This window comes from Nicotiana tomentosiformis, chromosome 12, assembly GCF_000390325.3.
Source record: "Nicotiana tomentosiformis chromosome 12, ASM39032v3, whole genome shotgun sequence".
NCBI classification, from domain to species: Eukaryota; Viridiplantae; Streptophyta; class Magnoliopsida; order Solanales; family Solanaceae; genus Nicotiana; species Nicotiana tomentosiformis.
The window spans coordinates 90,515,255-90,524,552 of NC_090823.1; positions in this window are offsets into that span (position 1 = coordinate 90,515,255).

Genomic DNA, 9,298 nt, shown 5'->3' on the forward strand with positions numbered 1-9,298 from the left:
TCCACGAATATCTGACTCCGAAATGCCCAAATCTAGCCAAAATTAAATTCATACCATAAATACAACTATAAGAAACTAATCTAATTAATGAAATTAAAGCTAAAGCAAGAAATTAGAAAATCGCCCTAAAAAGCCTCCCCGGGCCCACGTCTCGAAATCGGGTAAAAGTCACCAAATATGAATACCCATTCACTCACGAGTTCACTCGTACCAAAATTATCCAAATCTGATGTCAAAATCCCAATCAAAACCCAAAATCTTAGTTTAAGAACTTCTTCCCATTTTCCCCCAAATTTTCAACTCAAATCCGAAATTTAATGATGAAATTAATGATGGATTAGTGGGATATAACCAAAATCAAGTGTAGAATCATTACCCAATCGATGTCTCTGAAAATCCCTCAAAATCTCGTCCAAATCCGAGCTCCCAAACGCAAGTTTTGATAAAAATGGCCAAACCCTCGTTTTTGAATCTTTATATCTGCCCAGTTAATTCCTTCTTCGCGGACGTGGTCAAAGCCTCACGTTCGCGTTGAGCTTAAACTGTTGACTAGAAATTCCTCTTTCGCGAATGCGAGTGACCTCTCGCGAACAAGTACCTTTCACTGGCAGACCCTACGCGAACAGGGGACCCTCTTCGCGAACGCGTAGGCTTAAATGCCTGAAGTTCCATCTGCCCGTTCCTCTCCGCGAACGCGAGGACCATGTCGCGAACGTGTAGCCTCAAGGTTCCACATCTTTGCGAATGCGGGAACCACATCGCAAATGCGAAGTGTAACTCAGCTGGACTTCCCAGATGCCTTACGCGAAAGCGAGAACTACCTCGCGAACGCGATGAAGAAAATGTCTGCAACAAAATAGCAGAAAATCTGCTATCTTCCAAAGTCCAAAAGTGATTCGTTAAGCATCCGAAACTCACCCGAGGCCCTCGGGACCTCAACCAAACATACCAACCAATCCTAAAACACTATACGAACTTAGTCGAGCCCTCAAACCACATCAAACAACGCTAAAATCACGAATCGCCCTCCAATTCAAACTTAAAAAACTTGAAACTTTAAATTTCCACAACCGATGCCGAAACCTATCAAACCACGTCTGATTGACCCAAAATTTTGCACACAAGTCATATTCAACATTACGGACCTACTCAACTTTCGAAATCGAAATCCAACCCAGATATCAAAAATTCCACTTATGTGCCAAATCTCCAAAAATTTGACTTTTGCCATTTCAAGCCTAAATAAGCTACGGACCTCCAAAACACAATCCGGACACGCCCCTAAGCCCAAAATCACCCAACGGAGATTACGAAATTGACAGAACTCCATTCCGGAGTCGTCTTCACACAGTTCTAATTATGATCCAAATCTTAGGATTTAAGCCTCCGTTTAGGGACTAAATATCCCAAAACACTCCAAAAACCAAAACGAAACCTCCCGGCAAGTCACAATAGCAGAAATAGATACAGAGGAAGAAATAAATAGGGGTTCGGGGCTATAACTCTCAAAATGACCGGCCGGGTAGTTACATAATTCCCATTTTAAAACAATCCTTCGTCCTCGAACGAGCATAAAGACATACCTGAAGTGGTGAAAAAATGAGGATAACGGCTGCACATATCATGCTTGGTCTCCCAAGTCACCTCCTCGACCAGCTGACCCCTCCTCTGGAACTTCACGGAAGCAATGTTCTTTGAGCTCAACTTTCGAACCTGCCTGTCCAAAATAGCCACTGGCTCCTAGACATAAGATAGATCCTTGTCCAACTGGACTGAGCTGAAATCCAACACATGAGCCAGATCGTTGTGATACTTCCAGAGCATAGAAACATGGAATACTAGATGGGCCCTTGCAAGACTGGGAGGCAAGGCAAGCTCATAAGCAACCTCCACAATGAATCGTAACACCTTAAATGGGCCTATAAATCGTGGGCTCAGCTTGCCCTTCTTCCTGAACCTCATAACGCCCTTCATAGGCAAAACCCGGAGCAAGACCCGCTCTCCAACCATGAATGTAACATCGCAAACCTTCCGATACGCATAACTCTTTTGTCTGGACTGGGCTATGCGAAGTCGATCCTGAATCACCTTCAGTTTATCCAGGGCATCCTAAACCAAGTCCGTGCCAAAAAATCTAGCCTTTCCCGGCTAGTACCAACCATCTGAATGCACGACTAATAACTGTTGTTATAGGCAAACTCCGCATGTGGTAAGAACTGATCCCAAGTACCCCCAAAATCTATCACACAAGGGCGGAGCATATCCTCCAGTATCTAAATAGTGCGCTCGGTCTGTCTGTCCGTCTGAGAGTAAAATGTTATGCTCAACTCAACCCGAGTACCCAACTCCTGCTGTACAACCCTCTAGAACCGTGATGTAAACTGCGTACCCTGGTCAGAGATAATAGATACCGGTGCGCCATGAAGCCTGACGATCTCGCAGATATAAATTCGAGCCAGCTGCTCGGAAGAATATGTAGTCATCATAGGAAGGAAATGAGCTGACTTGGTCAACCTATCCATAATCACCCAAACTGCATCAACCCTCTGCTGAGTCCGTGGGAGTCCAACAACGAAATCCATAGTGATCCGCTCCCATTTCCACTCCGGAATCTCTAACTTCTGAAGCAACCTACCCGGTCGCTGATACTCATACTTCACCTAATGGCAATTTAGGCGCCGAGCCACATACTCCACTATGTCCTTCTTCATCTTCCTCCACCAGTAATGCTGCCTCAAGTCCTGATACATCTTCGCGGCACCCGGATAAATAGAGTACCGCGATCCATGAGCCTCCTGAAGAATCAACTCACGCAAACCATCTACATTAGGCAAACATAGCCTGCCCTGCATCCTCAATACGCCATCATCCCCAATAGTGACCTCCTTAGAATCACCGTGCTGAACCGTGCCCTTAAGGACAAGCAGGTGGGAGTCATCATACTGAAGCTCCCTGATACGATCATAAAGTGAAAACCGAGAGCCACACAAGCCAACACTCGACTCGGATCAAAAATATCCAATCTCACAAACTGGCTGGCTAAGGCTTGAACATCCAATGCTAAGGATCTCTCTACTGCTGGAAGATATGCTAAACTCCCCAAACTCTCCGCCCGGCGACTCAAAGCATCGGTCACCACATTGGCCTTCCCCGGGTGGTACAAAATGGTGATATCATAGTCCTTAAGCAGCTCCAACAACCTCCACTGACGCAAGTTAAGATCCTTTTGCTTGAACAAATGCTGCAAACTCCGATGATCGGTGTAACTGCTAACTCAAGGTCGTGAACATGATAGTTTTTCTCATGCACCTTCAGCTGTCTGGACACGTAGGCCATCACCTTACCGTCCTGCATCAACACCGCACCAAGACCAATCCGCGACGCATCATAATATACAGTGTAAGACCTCGAACCTATAGGCAATATCAATACTGGGGTTGTAGTCAAGGCCATCTTAAGCTTCTGAAAGCTCTCCTCAAATTCCTCTGTCCACCTGAGCGGAACACCCTTCTAGGTCAGCCTGGACATAGGTGCTGCAATAGATGAGAATCCCTCTACAAAATGACGGTAATACCTCGCCAAACCAAGAAATCTCCAGATCTCCGTAGCTGAGGACGGTCTAGGCCAACTCTGCACTGCTTCAACCTTTTTCGAATCCACCTGGATCCCATCACTCGATACTACGTGACCCAAAAATGCCACTAAGTCTAGCCAAAACTCACACTTTGAAAATTTTGCATATAACTTCTTTTCTCTTAAGGTCTGAAGCACAGTCCTCAGGTGCTGCTCATGATCCTCCCGAGTCTGGTAGTATACCAGAATGTCATCAATAAATGCAATGATGAAAGAGTCAAGATAAGGCTGGAACACACTGTGAATCAAGTGCATAAAAGCTACTGGGGCATTGGTCAGCCCAAATGACATCACAAGGAACTCGTAGTGACCATACTGAGTCCTGAAAGCAGTCTTCGGGATATCTGGCTCTCAAATCTTCAACTGATGATAGCCGGAACGTAAATCAATCTTGGAAAACACTATGGCACCCTGTAGCTGATCAAATAAATCATCAATACGAGGCAATACATACGTGTTCTTAATTGTGACTTTGTTCAACTGGCGGTAATCAATACACATCCGCATAGAACCATCCTTCTTCTTCACAAATAAGACAGGAGCACCCCAAGGTGACACACTGGGCCGAATGAAGCCCTTATCAAGCAACTCCTGTAACTACTCTTTCACTTCCTTCAACTCAGGAGGAGCCATACGATATGGAGGAATAGAGATGGCATAATGGGGCGACAACCAGTCCATGCCCAAGATAACATCAAAGTCTACCATGCTGAGTAATAATAAATTAGCTCTGGTCTCAAAACCACTATGAGCAATCAAACACGACCAATACATGCAGTCCACAATAAGATAATCTCCCACAGGAGTAGACACATAAACATGGAAACTCAAGGAATCCCGAGATATGCCCAAATACGGGGCAAAATAAGAGGACACATAGGAATACGTAGAGCCTGGGTCAAATAATACCGACGCATCTCTATGACATACTGGAACAATACCTGTAATGACAGAGTTGGAATCAACCGCCTCAGTATGAGCCGGAAGAGCATAATACCTGGCCTGGCCTCCCCCTCTAGGGCGACCTCGACCTCGACCTTGACCTCGAGCTAGCTGAGCAGGTGGCGCGGTAGCTGGTGGTGGAATCATAGCCTGAGGACCCGGTGGAACATGCTGTGCCTGAGAAGTCTGTGGAGGTGCACCCCTCATAAGTCTGGGGCAATCCCTCACCATATGGCGAGTGTCGCCACACTCAAAACAAGATCTCGAAAAGCATGGCTACTGTGACTGGCTTGGGCCAGGTCTCCTGGACTGACCGCTAAAAGTACTCCGTGCAGGAGGCACACTAGACACTAGCGGTGCATAATAAGGCTCCCGGGGCCTAGAAGAGACTGGAATACCACTGGCGGCTAGAAGAGCTGAATGAACGTGGCGACTCCCATAGCCCCCACCATGGCGAACTGCAACAGGAGCACGAGTACTACTATAAGTTCCAGACTCTCGGGACCTCTTGGCCTCCCTCTCCTCTCTATCCCGAGCAAGCATGCTCTCCAATCTCCTAGCAATACTCACAACCTACTAGTAATAAATATCTATCTCTAGCTCCCAGGCCATACTAATCCTGATACTGGGGTGGAGTCCCTCAATAAACTGACGAACCCTCTCTTGAACTATGGCAACCAAGCCCGGTGCATGTCAGGCCAAATAACTGAAATGAACTGCATACTCTGACACGGTCATAGCACCTTGGCGCAGCTACTCAAACTCTGTGCGCCATGCGTCCCTGAGGCTTTGAGGGACATACTCTCTCAAAAATATATCCGAGAACTGAGTCCATGTAAATGAAGTTGCCTCAGTCAGACTACTCAACTCATAAGCATGCCACCACTGATAGGCTACTCCTCTAAGTTGGAATGCAGTAAAGGAAACCCCACTCGACTCCGCTACACCCATAGTACGGAGAATACGGTGACAGACCTCCAGAAAACCCTAGGCATCCTATGATGCCAATCCACTGAAGATAGGAGGGTGGTACTTCTTGTACCACTTAAGTATGAGTTGCTCTGACTCAGAAACTGTTGCCCTAACCACGGGCTGAGCTGGAGCTACCGACTGCATCTGTATAATCTCTGGAACCTGGTTGACCTAAACTCGCTTTTTTGGAGTGCCGGCGATGGGAGTCTGTGCTCCTCCCCCGGTGATATAGCCTAAACTCATACCACTAATTTAGGTTGTGAGGCGGTCGATGCAATAATAAAAACCCAATGCGAGTCGGGGTCGATTCCACATGGAGTTTGATGTGGGATTAAGTATATACCTAGTGTGAATGTATGACGTGTCTAAGATTACACTTCCACATTTGCAATTGTTGTTTCTCCTTCTACTTTATGCTAATTCTTGTAATGGTAAAGCTAAGAGACAATGTTTTTAGATTTGGTTGTTTTTCAAGTTATAAAAGATCTAAGGTTGCGACTTCCGCCTAGTTGGTTGCCTAACGGATTTAGAGCTTTAGGGCATGTTTGGTTGATCGGGATACAATATAGCAATCACACACAATTACTCAATCTATACCTCTCTGTAGTTTGAGTGATTTTGCCCAATTTGGCTTCTTATGTCTAAATGGGTATCTCACGAAACAAGTGATAAATGCTCAAGTCAAATCTTACTATCTCTAGATTCGACCCTTTAATTGGGGCTATCAATTTCTTGAGTTCACCCCAATTTCTTGTTAGCCAAGTTTTCCTACACTTAGTCTCACTTTTTCAAGTATAGGCTAAGTCAATTAGGCATGAATCAATATTTGCAACCATCAATTCTTAAATTCAAGCAAGAACTAGGCTAAATATCATATACCCAATCATAAATAAGCCCTAAATCAATCACCCATTAAGTAACCATACTAGGGTTGGGTCACAACCCTAGCTAAGGGTTTAGCTACTCATGCAAAATGAATAAATTAAAGAAGAAACTAAGATAAAATGCATAATAATTGATTAAGGAAATAAAATCTAATATTTAAATGCTAAAGTAGTATAAAGTTACCCAATGGCTCTAAGTGTATAGGTGCACCAAACCTAACCTAAAAATGACAAAAAGATCTATTTATACCTAGCTGAAAATATCTGACAAAATTACCCATGCGAATGTTCTGCGGCCGCACAATTCTATGTGCGGTCCGCACTTTGAGACTGACTGGTCAGGTTGGCTTTCTGCGGTCGCATAAAAGTTAGATACGGCAGCACTTCCTCTAATTGTGCGGACCACACATTTCTGAGTGCGGCCGCACTCTTGCTCTTGGTATGGATCTGGGCTTCATTCTGCGGACCGCACATTTATGAGTGCTGCCGCATTTTGGCATCTTGTGGCCGCATAATAATAGTGCGGTCCGCACATCTTCAAGCTTCCAAACTACAAGTCTCGGAATCTAGTCTTCTACGGCCGCACAATAATTATGCGGTCCGCACTCTGTGAAGAAATTCTATCAATGCATCTTCAGAGTTTGCGGCCGCACACAGTATTATGCAGTCCGCACTGTAGCCCTTTTGCCTTGTTTTGGTTTTTGTCCAATTTTACTCCTTTTTGAGTTGATTTTCACTTCTTTGGCTCGTTTTTCAATATTCCTGCAAGAAAGCACATTTCATTAGTTCTCGGGAATACCTTTAAGCATTTTTGAGCTAAAACGTAAGTAAAAGAGAGCAAATAAGCGGTCAAAATTCCTACTTATAACCCGGCCTGAGATGTGGCAGGAGCAAGTGGAATCAATCCAGCCTAAGCTAAGGTGCTGAACATGCTTAGAAACTGGGCTAGAGTCTCCTGGAGGGCTGGTGCAACAACAAGTACCTCAAGTGTCTGCCCTCTAACTGGAGCTACTAGGGGCTCCTCTGTAGCAGCTTGTGCGGGTGCTCTGGCTGCACCGCGTGGACGTCCTCGGCCTCTAACCTGGCCCCGGCCTCTCGCGGCTCTAGCAGAGGCGTGGGTGCCTGGTCATCAGATCTGCATGTACGTGTCCTCACCATCTGTGAGAGAATAGAATACAGAAGTTTAGAATTTTGAAGTCAACAATTTTCGCACGATAAGGAATCAAGGAGTGTAATTTTTCCTAAAAGTTCCGTAGCCTCCCGAAGATAAGTACAGACGTCTTCATACCGATCCGCGAGACTCTAATAAACCGGCTTGTGACTCACGACACCTATGAACCTAGAGCTCTGATACCAGCTTGTCACGACCCAAATTTTCTCGTGAATCGTCGTGATGGAACCTAGTCTCTACGACTAGCTAAGTCTAACACTTGCGGAAAAGAAATGAAAACAAAACATGAAAATTAACAGCTAACGGTAATAGATATTTTAATAAGCAATTGAGATGCCACTCGGTATATACAATAATCAACTCTCGAAATATACAAAACACTCCCAAGACCCGGAACACCGTAAGTCACAAGCTTCTACGAAGTTCTAACTATTTTATACATCAGTGTCTATAGAAATAAGAGAAGAATCAACATAGGGGATGGACGGGGACTCCGATGATCTGCAGACGCGGGCAGATGTACCTTGAAGTTCTCCAAAAATAGCAACGACTGCAACTAAGGACGAGGCTGGTAAAAGAAACCTGGATCCGTACACGAAAAATATGTGCAGAAAAGGGCGTGAATATACCACAGCGGTACCCAGTAAGTGCCAAGCCTAACCTCGGTATAGTAGTGACGAGGTCAGGTCAGGCCCACTGGTATATAATAAATAAAGCAGGAGAATATAAAAGTATAATAAGATACTAGAATTTAACAAAAAGAAAACACAGCGAAATAACAGTACAACACATGGGGATAAACAACAGGGAATCTCCCGAGATACCATCTCGTAGTCCCAAAATAAGTGTGCAGGGAGAACTCCCGAGGTACCGCCTCGTAGTCTCAAAAGTAAATAAACAGAGAGAACTCCCGAGGTACCGCCTCGTAGTCTCAAAAGTAAATGTACAGGGAGAACTCCCGAGGTACCGCCTCGTAATCTCAAAAGTAAATGTGCAGGGAGAACTCTCGAGATACTGCCTCGTAGTCTCAAAATTAAATGTTCAGCGAGAACTCCCGAGGAACCGTCTCGTAGACTCAAAAGTAAAAACACACCTCAAACCGATAAATACCACAGTTAACAACAAGAGTTCTGTAGTTAAGACTGATAAAGAACAAGGAAAAGCAGGAAATCGACTTGGCATGCTTCACATAGTTCAAATAAGCAGTTAAAGCACGTAGACATGCGATATTAGACTAAAAGGGATAACTACACATATTGAAATATCTCAAATAAGAATGGAAACAGACTAATACTCATAAAAAAAATATAACTCAATTTAAAAGAAAAGAAAGCTTGCTACTCAGTAAAAATCCGATTTTACAACAATATAGCCCGTGTACGTACTCGTCACCTCACGTACACAACGCTCACATATCACAACAGTACCAAATCCTAAGGGGATTCCCACCCCCACCCCCCCACAAGGTTAGGCAAGCCACTTACCTCAAACCAAGCTCAATCAATCGGTAACAGTGCCTTTTCCACGTATATCCGACTCCGAATGACCCAAATCTAGCCAAAATCAAATTCATACCATAAATACAACTATAATAAACTAATCTAATTAATGAAATCAAAGCTAAAGCAAGAAATTAGAAAATCGCCCTAAAAAGCCTCCCCGGGGCCACGTCTCGGAATCAGGTAAAAGTCACCAA